Raw genomic sequence first — 20412 nt, 5'->3', positions numbered from 1 at the left:
ACGTGATCACCCCTAACTCCCCCCGCTGGCCTGGTCACCCCCAACTGCCCCCCCTGCTGGCCTTGTTGCCCCTAACTGCCCCCCCTGCCAGTTTGGTTGCCCCTTAGTGCCCACCCTCCTGGCCTAGTTGCCCCCAACTGCCCCCCTTTGCCAGCCTGGTCACCCCAACTGCCCCCCCTGCCGGCCTGGTTGCCCCACGCAGACTGCTATTTGGTTGTTACTGTGAGGGCGTCGTGACCAATTTGCATATTACCCTTTTATTAGTATAGATAGTTTTGGAGGCAGAAGTCTGAAATCGAGAGGTCGGCAGCGTTAGTTCCATCTGGAGGCTGTAGGGGAGATCCGTTATCTGCTCTTTCCAGGTTCTGGAAGCTGCCTGCGTTCCTTGGCTCATGGCTCCTTCCACCATCTACAAGGCACATACTCCAGGCTGTTTTCATCATCACATCTCATTCTCTGACCCTCATCCTTCTGCCTCCTTATCAAGACCCTTGTGATGACATTGGGCCCACCTGAAGAATCCAGAATAAGCCCCCAATCTAAGACCCTTAACTTAATCATCCCTGCAAAGTGTCTTGGCTGCCGGCCCAGGCTAGAGGAAAAGCGGTGATTGGCCTGCAAGTCCCCTGAGGCTGACAGGGGCCAGGAAGGGAGGGTGGGTGGCTGTGGTGTGTGTCTGCTGCTTCTCGGGATGCTCAGAGGAGACCTGCTTGTGGGATTTAGGGCTGGGTGAGGCCTCGGATGCTGGCTGTGGGACTCCCCCTGGTCTCTTTTCTTTTTAAAAAAATTTTTTATTGATTGCGGTGTTACATATGTGTCCTTATTCCCCCATTACCCCTTTACCCCCCTCATGCCCTCACCCCCTTGGTGTCTGTGTCCATTGGTTAGGCTTATATGCATGCATACAAGTCCCCTGGTCTCTTTTCATCCCACCCATGAGGCTGGGTCCCAACCTTCAGGCTGTTTTTTCTTGGGATTTTTGGTTTTCAGTGTCAAGCACATACTTGGACACTCCTGGTTTATAGCTGCTACAACTGCCCTCTCCCTAGTTTATACCTTGGCCCTTGATACCCCACTTCAATGTATAAATTGTGTCCCCCTACCCAGCGGAACCCCCCTCCACCACCCTGTAACTATGATATTTCACGCCTTTGACCCTTCTCTCAGCTTGCCCTTGACTCCTGTGGCCCTATATCTGTATGAGACCTTGATTTCTGCATGCACTTCCCTCCGTGTTGTGGACTGTGAGCCCAGAAAGCTGGGGGTGGGGGGCAGACACGTGGGCTTCCCTGCGCCCTCAGACCCCATCCTAGGTACTGGGCATGGGATGCAGGGGCTGTGGGAGACACTGGGGGAAGGAAGGGTCTGGCCTTCTGGCTCACAGTCTAATCCCCTCCACCCCCCACCTCCCAGGTTTTTGTGTTGTTCTCTGCATGCATTTTCTGTGTGATTGTGCATCTTGAGTTGTGGTTTTCTTACCATTTTTTTTCTTCTTTTTTCCATTTTGTTTTTTCCTTTATTGCGTCCCTTTATCAGTCCATGTTGTAGTCATTCTCTATATTCTACCCGCTCTCCCCCCACCCCCACGCACCTCCTCCACCGGTAGCCATATCCCCTACCCCAGTCCCTCCTGGGCCCCCCTGACCTCAGCATTGCCTAATGGACCCCAGTGCCCCCGCTCCGGCCTCAACCCCTTGGCCATACTGAGTGAGATCAGTAAGTCAGTCAAACCGCGGCTAGCATCCTTCAGCAGCCTTCGAGGCAGCCGTGGGGTAAGTGAGGCCTCCCGGGGCGGAGGAGGGCCCCCCCAGCCTGCCCAGCGGCCGGGAGGCGGGACCCACTCCTCCCATTGCGTGACTCGGACCTGCTTTGCTCAGTGCATGGCCTTGCCCCCAGGAAACTCGGGTGGGGCGGAAGGTGGACTTGGTGTGTCTTATGAGTGTCCTAGGGCCTGGAAGTTCACACTCCACAATCCCAAACTCAGCTCCCTTCCTCCCTGCAGACAGTGGTGACTGAGGATTTCAGCCACTTGCCCCCGGAGCAGCAGAGAAAGCGGCTTCAGCAGCAGCTGGAGGAGCGTAACCGTGAGCTACAGAAAGAGATTGACCAGAGGTAAGGTGAGAGGGAGGCAGGCAGAGAAGAAAGTAAAATAGTGAAGACAGCCCAGCCGGTTTGGCTCAGTGGGTAGAGCCGCGGCCTGTGGACCAAAGGGTCCGGGTTGGATTCAGATCAAGGGCACGTACCTCGGTTTCCGACTCCTCCCCAGCCCGGCCCTGGTCGGGGCTCCTGCAGGAGGCAGCCAGTCCATGTGTTTCTCTCACGTCCATGTTTCTCTGTCTTTGCCTCTCTCTTCCACTCTCCCTGAAAATCAATGGAAAAATATCCTTGGGTGAGGATTGACAACAACAGAATAGTAAAGACTTACAGATGTTCCTCACCTTACCAAGCAGTTGCATCCAATGATCGCATCATGAATTGAAAATACCAAAAGTCAAAATGCATTTAGTACTGCAGTGCATAGTGCCGGTTGTTTGCCTCCATGACTGGCTGTCTGGGAGCTCTGGCTCTCTGCTGCTGCCAGCATCACGACAGAGTATCACACTGCCTATCACTGGCCCTAGCAAAGGTCAAAGTTCGAAGTATGGTTTCTGCTGAATGGGTATAGTTTTTGCAGGATCGTCTGTACATGGAAATGGTACTCAAACATCTCTCATCAAGCCCCAATCTCTGATGGTTATACAGGTGATTTCCACCCCGCTCATAAGAAACAGCTCCTTCCCATCTTACACAACTCATTCCAGCACACAGAAAGTGAGTGAATGCCACCCGCACATTTTGGAGTCTGGTGGAATCTCTATTTTAAAATCACTTAGCAAGAATTCAAGAAAATAGAAGTATGGACTCATTTTACTTCACTTATGATCTTCGATGCAAAATCCAGGCCAAGCAAATACAATGGTCATGGTTGCACAACAATGTGAATGTACTTTATGCCATGGAACTGTACATTTGGCATAAATGAGCCCAAAATAGCTCAAATGGGAATTTTTGTGTTCTTTACATTTTATCATAATAAAACATAAAAAATGGTTTTTATTCTTTATTGTTGAGGGTATTATAGCTGTCCATCTTTTTCTCCCCAGTGCCCCCCTCCACCCAGTTCCCACCCTATTGTCTCTGTCTGTAGGTAATGCATATATGCATTTAAGATCTTTGGTTAATCTCTTCCCACCCCCCACCCTCCAACCCCCTTCCCTCTGAGATTCACCAGTGTGTTCCATGTTTTCAAGCCTCTGACTCTATTTTATTCATCAGTTTATTTAGTTCATTAGATTTCTTGTTCATTTATTTTGATTTTTAGATTTAATTCTTGATAGAAATATATCTATAGCCATTTTATTGTTCATATTTTTTAATTTAATAAATCTTTATTGTAGATTATTACAATTGTTACTCTTTTCTCCCCCCATAGCTCCCCTCCACCTGGTTCCCACTCCACGCTCTGCCCTTACCTCCCCCCCATTGTCCTCATCCATAGGAATACGATTTTTGTTGAGTCTCTTTCCACAACCCCTACATCCTTTTCCCCCTGAGAATTGTCAGTCCACTCCCTTTCTATGCCCCTGATTCTATTATATTCACCAGTTTATTCTGTTCATTAGATTTTTAATTCACTTGATTTTTAAATTCACTTGTTGACTGATATGTATTTGTTGTTCATATTTTTTATCTTTACCTTTTTCTTCTTCTTCTTAAAGAATACCTTTCAGCATTTCATATAATACTGGTTTGGTGTTGAAGAACTCCTTTAGCTTTTTCTTATTTGTGAAGCTCTTTATCTGACCTTCCATTCTGAATGATAGCTTTGCTGGGTAGAGTAATCCTGGTTGTAGGTTCTTGCTGTTCATCAATTTGAAAATTTCTTGCCACTCCCTTCTGGCCTGCATAGTTTCTGTTGAGAAATCAGCTGACAATCATATGGGTGCTCCCTTGTAGGTAATTAACTGTTTTTCTCTTGCTGCTTTTAATATTCTCTCTTTGTCTTTTGCTCTTGGCATTTTAATTATGATGTGTCTTGGTGTGGTCCTCTTTGGATTCCTTTTGTTTGGGGTTCTGTGCATTTCCTGGATTTGTAAGTCTATTTCTTTCACCAGGTGGGGGAAGTTTTCTGACATTGTTTATTCAAATAGGTTTTCAGTATCTTGTTCTCTCTCTTTTTCTGGCACCCCCATAATTCTGATGTTGGTACACTTGAAGTTGTCCCAGAGGCTCCTTACACTATCTTCAAATTTTTGAATTCTTATTTCTTTTTGTTTTTCCGGTTGAGTGTTTTTTGCTTGTTTGTATTTCAAATCTTTGACTTGATTCTTGCGGTCCTCTAGTCTGCTGTTAGGTCTCTGTATAATATTTTTTATTTCAGTCAGTGTATGTTTAATTTCTGGTAGGTCCTTTTTCATATCCTCGAGGGTCTCACTAAATTTACTGACCTTTTCTAGGAAATTCTTGAAAAACCTTATAACCGTGGTTTTGAACTCTATATCCAGTTGTTTGCTTTCCTCCATTTCTTTTGTTTGTGATCTGTTTCTTTGTCTCCACATTTTCGCTGCTTCCCTGAGTAGGTAGAGTAGCTTTGTGTGCTAGGTGTCCTATAGGGCCCAGTGGCTCAGCCTCCCCAGTTACCTGAGGTGGACACTCTTGGTGCACCCCTTTGTGGGTTGTGTGCACAGCCTTGTTGTAGTTAAGCCTTGATTGTTGTTGGTATCACTGGGAGGAATTGACCTCCAGGCCAACTGGCTGTGAGGATCAGCTCTGTCTATTCTGGGAGAACTTCTGTGATGGAGATAGCTTTATGAAGAAAAAGGTAAAGATAAAAAATTGCAAAAGCCTCTGTGCTCAGCTTGGAAGGGATGGAGTCTCAGGGCGGAGCAGACAGCCTTGGCTTCCTGTAAGCCCTGCCCTATGAGGCCCCTGGGTCTCAGTGTCCCTCTGTAATCAATGCAAACACCTCTGAGAGAAAGCCACCCTCGAGTTTCACCCACTGCCAGAAAGTCCAGTTTCTCCCCAAATGGGTCTGGGTTCCCAGATTCTTGTCCAGAACTGGAGTTCAGGGAAGTCGGGAGCTTCCATCTCCCTCCCGCTAGAGAAAGCCAGCGGTGCACTCAGCAGTCAGTCCTCTCTGCTCAAGCTTGCGCGCGCACCTCCAGATCTCTGCCTTTCGCAGCTCCCCTGAGTCTCCGTGTGCTTTTCTCTTTTCCCGACAGTCCAGATTCCCCCATATGAGTCTGGGTCCCTGGGGTTTTTCCTGGAACTGGGGTTCAGTGCAGTTGGGAGCTTCCATCTCCCTCCGGCTTGGGATTGCCAGCGAGAAACTCAGCCGCCCATCCTCTCCACGTGCGCATCTCCATACCTCAGCCTTTTGCAGCTCCTCTGAGTCTCCGTGTGCTTTTCTCTTTACTTCTAGTTGTAGAATTTCCACTCAGCCAGCCTTTCTGTGGTTCTGGATGATGTTCGTTTTGTCGTTTAGTTATAGTTTTGAAATTGTTGTGCAAGGCAGCAGTTTAGGTGTTTACCTATGCCGCCATCATTTTATTGTTCATATTTTTAATCCTTCTTCTTCTTCTTCTTCTTCTTCTTCTTCTTCTTCTTCTTCTTCTTCTTCTTCTTCTTCTTCTTCTTCTTCTTCTTCCTTCTCCTCCTCCTCCTCTTCCTCTTCCTCCTCCTCTTCTTAAAGAATACCTTTCACCATTTCACGTAGTACTGCTTTGGTGGTGATGAACTCCTTTAGCTTTTTCTTGTCTGTGAAGCTCTTTAATCTGAACTTCAATTCTAAATGATAGCTTTGCTCAGTAGAGTAATCTTGGTTGTAGCTCCTTGCTATTCATCACTTTAAATATTTCTTGACACTCCCTTCTGGCATGCAACGTTTCTGTTGAGAAATCAGCTAAGAGTTATATGGGTGCTCCCTTATAGGTAACTAATTGCTTTTCTCTTGCTGTTTTTAAGATTCTTGCTTGTCTTAAACTTTTGGCAATTTAATTATGATGTGTCTTGGTGAGGACCTCTTTGGGACTCATCTTATTTGGGACTCTCTGTGCTTCCTGGACTTGTATGTCTATTTCCTTCACCAAAATCAGGGAAGTTTTCTGTCATTTATTTTTTTCAAATAGGTTTCCAATTTCTTCCTCTCTCTCTCTTCTCCTTCTAGCACCCTAATGATGAGAATATTGGTGTGAAACTGTCCCAGAGGCTCCTTACACTATTCTTCTTATTTTTTTATTCTTTATTCTTTTTGTTGTTCTGATTGGGTGTTTTTTGCTCCCTTATATTCCAAATCAATGATATGATTCTCAGCATCATCTACTCTACTGTTGATTCCTTTTTCATGATGTTGAAGTTCTTACTAACTTCCTTGAGCATCCTTATAAGCATTGTTTTGAACTCTGTATCTGGTAGTTTGCTTGCATCCATTTCATTTACTTCTTTATCTGAATACTAGAGGCCTGGTGCACGAAATTTGTGCACAGAGGGGGGTTGTCCCTCAGCCCAGCCTGTACCCTCTCCAATCTGGGACCCCTCAAGGGATGTCCGACTGCCCGTTTAGGCCCGATCCCTGGGATCGGGCCTAAACGGGCAGTCGGACATCCCTCTCACAATCCAGGATTGCTGGCTCCCAACTGCTTGCCTGCCTGCCTTCCTGATTGCCCCTAACCACTTCTGCCTGCCAGTCTGATCACCCCCTAACCACTCTGCTGCCAGCCTGTTTGCCCCCAACTTCCCTCCTCTCCCAACCTGGTTACCCTTAACTGCCCTCTCCTGCAGGGTTGATCACCTCCAACTGCCCTCCCTTGCAGGCCGGGTGCCTCCCAACTGCCCTCTCCTGCTGGCCATCTTGTGGTGGCCATCTTGTGTCCACATGGGGGCAGGATCTTTGACCACATGGGGGCAGTTATATTGTGTGTTGCAGTGATGGTCAATCTGCATATTGCTCTTTTATTAGATAGGATAGAGGCCTGGTACAGGGGTGAGGGCCAGCTGGTTTGCCCTGAAGGGTGTCCCTGATCAGGGTGGGGTTCCCTTGGGGCATGGGGCGGCCTGAGCGAGGGGCCTGTGGTGGTTTGCAGGCGGGCCACGCCCCCTGGCAACGCAAGTGGAGGCCCTGGTATCTGGAATTTATTTTCCTTCTACAATTGAAACTTTGTAGCCTGGAGTAGAACCAAGCCTGGGGCTCACTCCGAGGCCCGCAGCCATTTGTGTTGGGGTTATAATTGAAACTTTGTTGCCTTAAGCGGGTGGGCCTGGCCAGGGTGTGCAGAAAGCTTTGCTTCCCCTGTTGCCGGCGGCAACCCTGACCTGCTCTCTCAAGCTCCATTCTGCCGCCATTTGTTTGAATTTGTTTACCTTCTATAATTGAAACTTTGTAGCTTGAGTGGAGGCTTAGGCCTGCAACGGCTGGCGGAAAGCTTGGCTTCCTCTGTTACCTAGGAAACCTTGCTCTCTGTGGCTGTAGCCATCTTGGATTGGGGTTAATTTGCATACTCGCTCTGATTGGATGGTGGGCGTGGCTTGTGGGTGTGTCAGAGATATGGTCAATTTGCATATTTGTCTATTATTATATAGGATTTCTCCTGTTCTTTAATTTGGAATCTGTTTTTTGTCTCCACATTTTGGCTGTTTCCCTATGTTTGTTTCTATATATTAGGTAGATCTTCTACATTTCCCAGCCTTGGTAGAGTGGCCTTGTGTATTAGATGTCCTGTAGGTCCCATGGGTGCAACCTCCTCAGTCACCTGAGTTGGGTGCTCCAGGTGTGACCCTGTGTAGGCTGTGTACACTGTCCTGTGGTAGTTGAGGCTTGATTGCTGTTGGCATCACTTGTAGAGATTGAACCTCAGGCCAATAAGCTATGAGTATGAACTGTGACTACAGCAAAGGAACTGCTGTGTAGGTCAGGCTTTGGTGCTCACTGAGACTGCCCCTTGGGTATGCTGCTTGTGGAGGTGGTAGGGTTGTAATCTGGCATGGTCTGAAGCTGTCCACTGGGTGCACTGGCTCTGGGGCCTCAGGAAAGATACAGAGTCAGGCACTGCCTGTGCCCTGCCTGGGGCCACCTAGCATGAGCTACAGAGCAATCTGCAGATGGCTGCTACTTGTGTTGGGACTGGAGATACCCAGCAGAAACCAAGGTGGGATGCTGATAATGCTGCACCTGGGATCACGTAGTAAGTGGTAGGGGATACAGAGAGGCCTGATGCTGCTTGTTCAAGAGATTTTAAGAAAGTCTGAAGCATGAGGCAAGAGAGGCCAGTTGTATGGTAAAGCCACTGGAAACAGGTTGGATGAGCCCAGAATTGGGTGAAGTAGGGTCTTAGGGAATTAGCAGGATGGGGCAAAAAGTGTAAGCCAAGTTGATGGATATTCAGATATGATGCCTGCTTGTCAGTGATCTCTCTCTCTCTCTCTCTCTCTCTCTCTCTCTTTGAAAAGGAATAATGACCTCTGCCAACACTTCTGTCTGGCTATAAACTGCTCCCCCAGCTCTTGGCCTGATGCCAGACAATTCAGTTCTTCCTTGTATGTCCCTGGTTCTTTTCAAGCTGCTGCCTCAGCGCTGGAACTCAAGAGGGGATAAGTCCAAGTAAGTCCATGCATGGGCCCTTTAAGAGGAACAACCTGGGACTCCAACGACCTCTGTCTCACTCAGCCACAATCCACACTGCTTTTTACAGTTATAAGTTATGAGGACTTCTCTTCATGGCACTGGAAACCTGGGCTGGGAGTTCTGGTGTGGGGCTGAGACTCCTCGCTCCTCAGGGGGAACCTCTACAGCTAAGATATCCCTCCTAATTTTAAACTGCCACACATGGTTGTGGGACTAGCCCATTCCTCATCCCTGCTCCTCCTACTAGTCTGGATGTGGCTTCTTTAAATCCCTAGCTGTAGGACTTCCATTCAGCTAGATTTCAGGCTGTTCTGAATGATGGTTGTTCTGTAGTTTTGTTGTATTTTTTATGTGGATGAGGGAGGATTTCAGTCCTGCATTTACCACTGCCATCTTGACCGGAAGTCAATGACTGACTTTTGTATATTGAACCATCCTTGCATTCTGAAAATAAATTTCACACAGTCATGGTGTATAACCCTTTTAACATACTCTTGGGCTGGGTTTCCCTGGTATTTTTGCTTGCAGATTTCTGCATCTATATTCATAAGTGATATTTATCTATATTTTTCTTATTTTGTGATGCCATTGCCTTGCTTTGGTAACAAGGTAATGCTATCCTCAGAATGAGTTAGAATGTTTTTTCCTCTTTGGTATTTTTTTGTGGAAGAGTTTGAGAGAGATTAGTATTAATTTTTAATTAAATCTTTGGTAAAATTCACCATTGAAGCCATCCATACTGGGCTTTTCTTTCTTGGGAGGTTTTGATTAGTGCTTTACTCTTCTTCCTTATTATAGATCTCTTCAGATTTTTTATTTTATATTAAATCAGTTTTGGTAGATTTTGTATTTCTAATAATATCCCTTTTATCTAGGTTATCTAATTTGTTGGCACTGAACTTTAAGTAGTATTCTCTTATAATGCTTTTTTATTTTTAAAATCAGTAGTTTTGTCCTCATTTTCACTTCTGATTTTTGTAGTTTGAGTTCTCTCTCTCCTCCTCCCCCTCTTTCTTGCTATCTCTCTCCCTCCCTCCCTCTCTTCATTAGATAATACCGGTTTCCAAAGCAGTTGTTATGATCTCATCTTCACAAGTCAAATGTGAGAATTTCTGTTGCTCTATATTATAGCAGTCTTAAATTTTAGCTGCTGTATAATGAAATCCCCATGTGATTTTAATTGCATTTTCTTGATGATTGGTATGGTTGAGCACTCTTTCATGTTTATTGTTTGCTTATTGTTTTATGTAAAGTATTGTTTTGTGTCCTTTTCTTTTTGATTTATAGAAATTCTTTATTTACTCTGGAAGTGAGCCCTTTGTCAATTATATTGTTGCAAAATATCTTTTCTCATCCTGTGGATTACCTTTTCGTTCACTGAACTGGTGCCTTTTGTAAACAGATCTTAATTGAAATGTAATCTAGCAATAATACTTAATTTAATAATACCATTAATAATATTTTTCTTTATATTTAGTATTTTTATGTTAAAAATCTTTGCTTACCATAACGTAGGTAAAAATTCTCTTACCTTTCACTTATACATTCACATTCTACCTGGTTGTAGTCCTTGCACTTCTACCAAGCTTTCTAAATTACCGTATACAACAGGTCTTCATATCTGGAAGAGTAACTATATATATTTTTTTATTTTTTTGTTAATCCTCACCTAAGGATATTTTTTCCATTGAATTTTTGGAGAGAGTGGAAGGGAGGGAGGGAGGGAGATGAGAGAGAGAGAGAGAGAGAGAGAGAGAGAGAGAGAGAGATTTGATTGGTTGCCTCCTATATTCTCCCCAACCTGGGCCAGTGATCAGCCCTGTAACCCAGGTACATGCCCTTGATCAGGAATCAAACCTACTACCCTTCTCTGTGTAAATCAACACTCTAACCACTGATAAACACCAGCCATTGCCAGAGGAACTCTATTTTCATCTTTTTCTTGAAGACTGAACATAGGCTAATGCACCCCTAAATATATACGCAATATAAATGCACAAAAAAAGCACTTATAAGAAAGCCTCAATTTCCTTCACAAACTCAAAAGCAAAAGTTATAATTAAAATATTAGCAAGAGGGGTGGGAGAAAATAGAAGAGGGTAAAGAAAGGACAAATGGTGATGGAAGGAGAGTTCACTTGGTGTGGTGAACACAATACAATATACGGATGATGTATTATAGAACTGTATACCTGAAACTTATGTAATTTTATTAACCAATGTCACCCCAATAAAGTAAATGATGAATTAATAAATAAATAATAAAGTAATAAAAAGAAAATTTTATCATGCACCCAAAAATATATAAAACTGACAGTAGGCATAGGAAAAGGTGCTCAACATCACTAACCTTCAGGCAAATGCAAATCAAAAGCACAGTGAGATATCACTTCACACCTGCTAGAATGGCTATTATAAAAAACACACAACAGTCAGGCCTGCAGGCTTGGCTCAGTGGATGAGCATCAATCTAAGAACCAGGATATCACAGTTTGATTCCTGCTCAGTGCACATGTCTGGGTTGCAGGCTTGATACCCAGTGTGAGGCATGAAGGAAGCAGCCAATCAATGATTCTCTCTCATCATTGATGTTTCTATCTGTTTCTTCTGAAATATATATATACTAGAGGCCCAGTGCATGAAATTCGTGCACTTGGGGGGGAGGGGGTTGTCCCTCAGCCCAACCTGCACCCTCTCCAATCTGGGACTCCTCAAGGGATGTCTGAATGCCCATTTAGGCCTGATCCCAGTAGGGATCGAGAGGTTAAATGGGCAGTCGGACATCCCTCTCACAATCCAGGACAGCTGGCTCACAACTGCTCGCCTGCCTGCCTTCCTGATTGCCCCTAACCACTTCTGCCTGCCAGTCTGATCACCCCTAGCCACTCCCCTGACAGCCTGATTGATGCCTAACTGCTCCTCTGCCAGTCTGATTGCCCCTAACTGCCCTCCCCTGCTGGCCTGGTCTGCTCCAACTGCTCTCCCCTGCAGGCATGGGTCCCCCACAACTGCCCTTCCCTGCAGGCCCAGTCGTCCCCAACTTCCCTCCTCTGCCAGCCTGGTCACCCCTAACTGCCCTCCCTTGCAGGCCTGGTCCCTCCCAGCTGCCCTTCCCTGATGGCCATCTTGTGGTGGCCATCTTGTGTCCACATAGGGGCAGCCATCTTGTGTGTTGGAGTGATGGTCAATTTGCATATTAGTCTTTTATTAGATAGGATTTTAAACACAAAGGATAACAGGTATTGTTGAGGATGTGGAGAGGTTAAAACTCTTGTGCACTCTTGGTGGGAATGCAAAATGATGCAGTTACAATGGAAAACAGTATATATATTCCTCAAACCTTACCATCAATCAATCCTTCTTTTGGGTATAAACTCAAATAATTGAAACCATGATCTTGATGAGATACCTGTACTTACATGTTCATTGAAGTATTATTTACAAAAGCAAAGATATGGTAATAACCTAAATGCCAATCACGAAATGAGTGAACAAACAAAATGTAGTATATCCAGATAATGTAATATCATCCTAATGTATAAAAAGTCAGGGGCCGTCACACTGAAACAACCAGATGGACAACAGAACAGCAGGCTATGTGGGGCAACAAGGCCAGCAGGGGAGTTAATGACATACAACCAAACGACTGAAAAGCAGGCTGAGTGGGGCAACCAGGCCGGCAGGGGGGCAGTTGTGGGCGACCAGGTTGGTGGGGGGGCGGGCAGTAAGCGGCAACCAGGCTGGCAGGAGGCACTTAGGGGCGAACAGCCTGGCAGATGGGGGCAGTTGGGAGTGATCAGGCCAGTAGGCAGGGGCAGTTAGGGATGATCAGGTTGACAGGGGGGCAGTTAGGGATGGTCAGGCAGGCAAGCAGATGAGCAGTTAGGAGCAAGTGGTCCTGGATTGTGAGAGGGATGTCCAGCTGCCGGTTTAGGCCCAATCCTGGTAAGGAGACATCCCCTGAGGGGTCCTGGATTGGAGAAGGTGTAGGCTGGGCTGAGGGGACTCCCCCTCCCGTGCACAAATTTTGTGCACTAGGCCTCTAGTCTATACTAATAATAGTCTAGGGCTGTCACTACTGGAGGGATGACTGAATGCGAGGGGTGGGGGGTGGGCGCAGGTGCAGTGAGGTCGTCAGCCTTCAGCCCAGGCCAGGCTGGGGCCTAACTACTTTCCCTCTGACTCCGGGGTTTACTCCAGCAGGACCTGGGCCCTCCCCTCTGTGAACCAGAGGCTCTTTTCCTGATACCATGTTCCTAGGATCTCTCAGACCCATTTGTGGAAATCAGGAAACATGCATGTGGTCATCCCACCCTGAGGACTCCCAGGGCTGATAACTAGGGTGGGCTTCTTTGGGGTCCCCTCTCTCATGCGATCCAGGGTTGCTACATCCTAATGTTGACGCTGGCAGGACTTGGGATGGCCCTCTGCGTATCTGAGTTCCGGCTCCCTATACCAAAGCCTCCCAGTCTCTGAGACCCAGATGTTGTCGTCATCACACCCTGGGTGGGATGATTCTGTTCTAGGGTGCAGGGTCCCTCCCTCCTCCCTCCTGTTCCTCTCCTTGAGCCCTGGCAGGTACTGGGATCCTCCCTCTGTTGACCCAAGGCCGGACTCCTCAAATGAAGGCCTCACTGCCCTGAGTCCTTTGCAGGAAGTCAATGTACCTCACATCTGGTATTAAGCCCGGCAATTCCAAAGCCTGATGGCAGGGGCTGAGATGGATTCGTAGGGTCCTTTAGCCCTGCCTTATCCGTACTTTGACAGGGGCTGGACCTCCTGTCTTCTATGAACCTGAGTCTGCAATTCTCAGACCAAGGGTCTGATTACCCGAGTTCCTTGAGGAGGTGGGAGGAGGGAGGTGCAGTTTTCAACATACAAACAGAAAACCCAACTTCAGGAATTTAAATTCCTGACTCAGTCACCTTATACTGTTAAACCCCAAATCTAGATACTATACCTACTATGATCACCCCCAAGATTTTAAACAAAACTAAGATAACCAGTTGAGAAACTCTATTCATTAAAGACAGCCTAAAGGCAATGATTTCAACCTTGAAAACAGAAAGCTGGGGAGAGCCACATGGACAGTGGAAAAATGCGGGGGGGCGGGGGGGGGAGGTGAGATGGAAAATGTCTCTGCTAGTAGCCAAGATGTGAATGGTTTTCAAGGTGCATAAGAGAAACCTGTACTAGGGAAGAAGGATGATTCACATCTCCACAGAGACAGTCACATTACCTTGAAAATATTTTAGGTGAATTTTATGAAAACTAGCTAATGGTGAAGGATGAGAAAGAACAATGAACCACTGAAATGGGTGGCCTAGGGAAACGTTTCGAGGAAGCATCATCTCCCTACCATGTGACCCATCAGAATTGAACATGGGGTCAATCAGTTTGAGAAGGCTTAGAAGTGCTAAAGACATGCCCCCTTTCTCTTACTGAAGCATCTTGGACACCTCACCCCTCCCCATGGAAGTGTCAGGATGGTGCTTTATGATGTCTAAGTTTCTCTCCCAGAGCTACCATTAGCTGGAGGAGAGGCTTCCTGACTAATTAAAGCCTAGGGGGTGTGGGCCCTCATTGTCCTAGAGAAAAGCATATGTTCAGGAGGCCTGGGTAGGGCCCTGGGAAATTTTGACATGGTGAAGATGACCAGGAAACCACAAACTCCTAGCACAGCTATGTAACAACCAACCCCATTCACCAAAAGAAGGTAAAAGAGGAAGAAGCCCTGTTAACCCAGGTCCAGTGTCCAGGATGAAAGGACCACACCCAAACTTCTCCTCCTCTTCTTTATTGGCATATGCTCAAGACGCCCTGGTCTTGCCTAGCAGATTCCATCCTCAACCCATATGTTTTCTCATGAAGACTTCTTTCCCTTTCATCCCAGCCATTTCCCTACAAACCAATGTCCTTCTGTGCTCACTCTGTTGTCCTTCCAGGTACTAAAGACATCCATGGGGGTGAAAAGATGTCTTTAAGGGAGTTCAAGGAAAGGAGCCTTTCCAAAAATTCCTACCCCTTCAAGAAAACCTACAAAAGCTATAAAGCCAACAATATGTGGCCATTATCACAGGCCAAATGAGGAACTGAATAAAAATGATCCAGAAAAAGACTAAGACAATGTAGAAAAATTCACCACCTCGAGTGATAACTTGGGCAGCCAGTCACTTCAGAGCAAGGCGAAAGACCTCAGAACTTTCTATGAAGTCTCTGAAGGCTGGCCCCCAACAGAAATGCTGACAGTGTAGAAGCCAAATTTTACACCTACAGGGTACACCAATAGTGATGATTAAAATAAAATTGATAAGAGGTTTACTTTCAGTGTAAGCATAATCTGCAGACAATTTTTATTAAATTTATTGGGATAACATCTACATTTAAAAGACCAGGAGCCATCACATCCTAAACGACCAGATGGATGACTGGACCCTAGGTGGGTGGAGGGTGGCGGCAGTGGGGAGGACAATAGGCGGGATGAGGCAGGGGGGTTAGGGGCAATCAGGCAAGCAGGCAGAGGCAGTTAGGGGTGATCAGGCAGGCAGGCAGGTGAGCAGTTAGGCGTCAGCGGTCCCAGATTGCAAGAAGGATGTCCGACCATTGGTTTAGGGATCAGGCCTAAACTGGCAGTTGGACATTCCCTGAGGAGTCCCCAATTGGAAAGGATACAAGCTGAGGATACTGGCCTGAGGGAACTCCCCTCCCCTGGCCCCCATGCACAAATTTCGTGCACTGGGCCTCTAGTTCAGCTATAAAAAGGAAGGAAATTCTGACACATGCTACAACATGGATGAACCACGAGGACATTATGCTCAGTGAAATAAACCAGACACGAAAGAACAAATACTATGTGATTCTACTTATATGATGTCCGCAGAGGAGTCAGAACCATAGAGACAGAAAATAGATGGTAGGAGACAGGGTCTGGGACAGAGGGATGGGAAGTTATTGTTTAATGGTGACAGAGTTTCAGTTTGGAAAGAGAAATGATTCCTAGAGACCTAGTATGCAGCATAAGGCATATAGTTAACAAAACTGTATTATATACATACATTTTAAAAAGAAGACCAATCTTTAAAAAAAGGGAAGGGTAATCTTAGATTATATGTTCTTATCACACACAAAATAGAAGGAAAGAGGAAAATTTGTAGAGATGATGGTTAATCTGATAACATTGATTATGGTGACAGTTTTATAGGTGTTTGCTTATCTTCAAATTCCTTGAAATATATACATTAAATTGTTTAGTATTTTAATTTAAAATTACAATTGACATTCAATATTATTTTATACTATAGGCCCGGTGCATGACATTTGTGCACTGGTGGGTGGGGTGGGGTAGCCCTCAGCCTGGCCTGTGCCCTTTCCCAGTCCGGGAGCACTCTGGGGATGTCTGACTGAGGGCCTAGGCCTGCATTTGGACATCCTTAGCGCTGCTGCAGAGGTAGCCTTCAGCCAGGCTTCTGGCTGAGCAGCGTTCCCCCTGTGGGAGCACACTGACCACCAGGGGGCAGCTTCTGCGTTGAGCATCTGCTCACTGGTGGTCAGTGTGCATCAGAGTGACCAGTTGTTCCACTGTTCAGTCGATTTGCATATTACCCTTTTATTATATAGGATTAGTTTTAGGTGTATAGCATAGTCGTTAGATATTTATGCAATTTATGAAGTGATCGCCCCATAATTCTAGTACCCACTTGGTACCATAGCTGTAGTACATAGCTATTACAATATTATTGACTATATTCCCTATGCTGTTATGTCAGTCATGCCTCAATAAACAAATAAATATAGGATGTTTTGACCACTAAAAATAACTTGATTTTACAATCCCTTCTAATTTCATGATACTTGAATTGTTTTGTTCCTTTTGCTTATTAATTTTCATTTTGGGAAGAGTATGAAAATATACTTTATTCTAAAATTTTCTTTGGTCAAACAGACATTGCCGAAGATTATGTATGACCTTAAATAAGTGTGATACGTTTTTAAAAAATATGTAACCACACAGGCCAGTGGGTTCAGTGGTTAGAGTGTTGTCCCTCCATCCAAGGGATCGTGGGTTTGATTCTCAGTCAAGGGCACCTACCTGGAATGCAAGTTTGATCCCCAACCCTGGTCGGGGAGCATGCCGAAGCAACCAATTGATATGTCTCTCTCATATCCATGTTTCTCTCTCTTTCTCTCTCCCGCTATATCCCTCCCTTCTACTCTCTCTAAAGTCAGTGGAAAAAATATCCTGGGGTGAGGATTAACAACAACAATAAAATATCTAATCAAAATCTTAATTAGACCAGTGTGCGGAGAACCATCTGTAGGGGGTGAGAGTGGATACAGGAAGATAATTCCAGAGGCTTTGGAACAGAAAAAGACTGAACAGCATGAGATTTTGATAGATTAAATTTATAAATTAAAGTATCTCTGGAAGTGTCCGAAAGGATAGGAATAAGGCGGGGTCATTTCCCTACTCAAAAGAAGAAGAGACTGGAATGAGAGAAAGGAATAATTGAAAACAAGGCAAGGAAGGAGGGAAATGCAAGTTGGAAGAGGAAAAACAATCAGAAAGCACAAAATCAATCCATACATATCAATAATTGTAATTAACTGATCATCTAAATATACACTGTTCCATACAGTGGCCGAGAGCATATGTGGTCATGGAGTACCTGAAATGTGGATGGTCTGATCTTTGAAGAGATAACATTTTGGATATATTGTTAAACAAAATATATTTTTCAATTTAATTTCACCATTTTTAAATTTTAAAAACCTTGTGGCTGCTAGGAAATTTTAAATTATAGCGCTGGCACACAGTACAATTCTGTTGTACTGCGTTGGTCTAAAAAATCAAATGAAAAGGCAAATATTGTCATGCTGGATAAGAAAATTTAGAATCCAGTAACATGTTTACATCTATCCTAATAATAAAGAGGTAATATGCAAATTGACCATCACTCCAACACACAAGATGGCCGCACCCATGTGGGCACAAGATGGCTGCCACAAGATGGCCATCATGGAGGGCAGTTGTGGGCCATGAGGCCCACAGGGGAGGGCAATTAGGGGTGACCATGCCGGCAGAGGAGGGCAGTTGGGGGTGAATAGGCCTGCAGGGGAGGGAAGTTGGGGGGACCAGGCCTGCAAGGGAAGGCAGTAGGGGGGAACCAGGCCTGCAGGGGAGGGCAGTTGGTGGCGACCAGGCCAGCAGGGGTGGGCAGTTAGGGGTGACTGGACCTGCAGGGGAGGGTAGTTAGGGGCAACCAGGACTGCAGGGGGCGGCCATCTTGTGTCCACATGGAAGCAGCCATCTTGTGTGTTGGAGTGATGGTCAATTTGCATATTACCTCTTTATTATATAGGATAGATATAAACATGTTACTGAATTCCAAATTTTCTTATCCAGCATGACAATATTTGTCTTTTCATTTGAGTTTTTAGACCAACGCAGTCCAACAGGATTCTACTGTGAGCCATCTCTGTAATTTAAAATTCCTGGGAGCGACCAGGCCTGCAGGAGAGTGCAGTTGGGGGGACCAGGCCTGCAGGGGAAGGCAATTGGGAGGGACAAGGCCTGCAGGGGAGGGCAGTTAGCGGTGACCAGGCCTGCAGGGGAGGGCAGTTAGGGGCAATTGGGCTGGCAGGGGAGCAGTTAAGCGTCGATCAGGCTGGCAGGGCAGTGGTTAGAGGGTGATCAGGCAGGCAGTTAGGTGAGCAGTTGTGAGCCAGTAGTCCTGGCTTGTGAGAGGGATGTGGGCCTAAATAAGCAGTTGGACATCCCTCAAGGGGTCCCAGATTGGAGAGGGTGTAGGCTGGGCTGAGAGGGACACACACCCTCCCCCATGCATGATTTTTGTGCACGAGGCTTCTAGTTCTACCTAATAAAAGAGTAATATGCAAATTGACTGCACCTTCGCTATGCCCAAGCCATGCCCACCAGCCAATTAGGTTGAGTATGCAAATTAACCCAACCAAGATGGCGGTTAATTTGTATATCAAGACAGTGTAGAAAGACGTCAAGCGCTGCAGAAGGGAGCAAAGCTGCGGAGAAGCAAGCAGGCGGGGCGGGGGAGAGCGCAGCAGCAAGCCCTATTGCAGGAATATTCCTGCAACAGTCTACTAGTATATATATAAAGAGCAAGGATCCCTAAGGAGGGCAGGCTCGACCAAACACCAGAAGGTAGTCCTGGGTTGCCATGGCCCAGCGACCCAGCACTGACTGCCAAGGGGGTGTGTGGATCAGGCCCTAAGAGAGGCCTGCAGAGAGAGAGGCAGGGTCTGATCCACAGCCTCCTTTGCAGCTGTTGATCAACTGTTGCCTCTGTCTTTCTCTGCCAGCTTGGTCAGTAGTCCGCCTCTGTTTCTCTCCAGCCTCCGGGGGCTGCAGATCACACCCACCTCTTTAATCAGGACCAGATTTGGGCCCAGAGATACTGACTGGACTAGAAACCGACTACTCAGAATCAAATCTGGGTGAAGTGCCAGGAGCCAATGGCTACCTAGGAGGCAGAGCTTTTGACGCTGACTGGCATAGAAACCAGCCAATGAGAACCTAATGTGGGTGAAGTGCCAGGAGCCAATGACTGCCTAGGAGGCAGAGCTTTCTTTTAAAATGATATATTTTTATTGTTTAAAATATTACAAATAGTAGTACACATGCCTCTTCCCCCCCCCCCCCCCGCCATTGACCTTCCCTTGGCCTCCCTTACCCCCTGGCACATGCTCTCACCCCACCCCCACCCCCAGTGTCTTGTGTCCATTGGTCATGCTTATATGAATGCATACAAGTCCTTCTGTTGATCTTTCCCCCCCTCCCCCACAACACTCCCCAGCCTTCCTGCTGTAATTTGAAAGTCTGTTCGATGCTTCTTTGCCTCTGTTTCTATCTTTTTGTTCATCAGGTTATAATGTTCTTTATTATCCATAAATGAGTGAGATCATGTGCTATTTTTCTTTCACTGCTGGCTTATTTCACTTAGCATAATGCTCTCCAGATCCATCCATGCTGCTGCAAATGGTAAGAATTTCTTTTTCTTTACAGCAGTGTAGTATTCCATTGTGTGGATGTACCATAGTTTTCAAGTCCACTCATCTGCTGATGGGCATTTAGAATGTTTCCAAATCTCAGCTATTGTAAACTGTGCTGCTATGAACATAGGGGTGCATATATCCTTTCTGATTGGTGTTTCTGTTTTCTTGGGATATATTCCTAGAAGTGGTATTACTGGGTCAAATGGGAGTTCCATTTTTAAATTTTTAAGGAAACGCCATACTGTTTTCCACAATGGCTGCACCAGACTGCATTCCCACCAGCAGTGAAGAAGGGTTCTTTTTTCTCCACATCCTCTCCAGCACCTGTCATTTGTTGATGATAGCCATTTTGACAGGTGTGAGTTGGTACCTCATTGTCGTTTTGATTTGCATCTCTCAGATGATCAGTGACTTTGAGCATGTGTCTCTTGGCTTTCTGAATGTCCTCTTTTGAAAAGTATCTATTTAGGTCCTTTGCCCATTTTTTGATTGGGTTGTTTATCTTCCTTTTGTGAAGTTGTATGAGTTCCCTGTAAATGTTGGAGATTAAACACTTATCAGAGATAACATTTGGCAAATATATTCTCCCATGCAGTGGGCTTTCTTGTTGTTTTTTTGATGGTTTCTCTTGCTGTGCAGAAGCTTTTTATTTTGATGTAGTCCCATTTGTTGATTTTCTCCTTAGTCTTTTTTGCCCTAGGAATTGTGTCTGTAAAGGTATTGCTA

The sequence above is a fragment of the Cnephaeus nilssonii genome (assembly GCF_951640355.1).
Source record: "Cnephaeus nilssonii genome assembly, chromosome: 5".
Lineage (NCBI taxonomy): Eukaryota > Metazoa > Chordata > Mammalia > Chiroptera > Vespertilionidae > Cnephaeus > Cnephaeus nilssonii.
The sequence above is the reverse complement of the archived record's forward strand: the minus strand, read 5'-3'. Positions refer to the sequence as shown.